Below are 497 nucleotides of genomic sequence, written 5' to 3' on the forward strand. Positions count from 1 at the left end.
GTTTCAGTAATTGCATAACTGCTATTATAATAGCTCTTGATACAGTCAGTGATGTAATTGCAGTTGATAATGTGATTTTTGCTGCAGCTGTAGTTGTAACTGATGTTGCTGCAGTTGTTTTATAGCTGTAGTCTATTGTTGCTATGTTTACTATTATTCTGTTGCTTTTCGTTCCTAAGTGTGAAGTGACTACAATACTCAAAGAGTAAAAACAAATATCCAGTATTCTTAAAGCACTTGATATGCACACATCGTTTAGGAATACCCTTCATGCTTTTATGGGCTTCCCACCCTGCACTGTAAGGTGCTGGGAAGGGAGTAGGGGAGACAGAATCCGACAAATTGGCCAAGGAATATTATCATCCACATATTTTACTTTCATTCTGGATATATCAAAGTAATATAACAATAGATTAATAATGAACAAATCAAAATATTGTAATCCACAAGTTATCTGTCCACATAAGGGATATATTCCACAATCAAGCATAGAAAGT

At 34.8% G+C, this 497-nt stretch overlaps 1 protein-coding gene across 4 annotated transcripts in view; it reads right to left on the reverse strand.

The window, feature by feature from the left end:
* The window catches only part of LOC119592570 (tyrosine-protein phosphatase 69D-like), a 29,646-nt gene that overhangs the window by 23,462 nt on the left and 5,687 nt on the right, over positions 1 to 497 (reverse strand). The window lies entirely within an intron of this gene.

This window comes from Penaeus monodon, chromosome 30, assembly GCF_015228065.2.
Source record: "Penaeus monodon isolate SGIC_2016 chromosome 30, NSTDA_Pmon_1, whole genome shotgun sequence".
Taxonomy (NCBI): Eukaryota; Metazoa; Arthropoda; class Malacostraca; order Decapoda; family Penaeidae; genus Penaeus; species Penaeus monodon.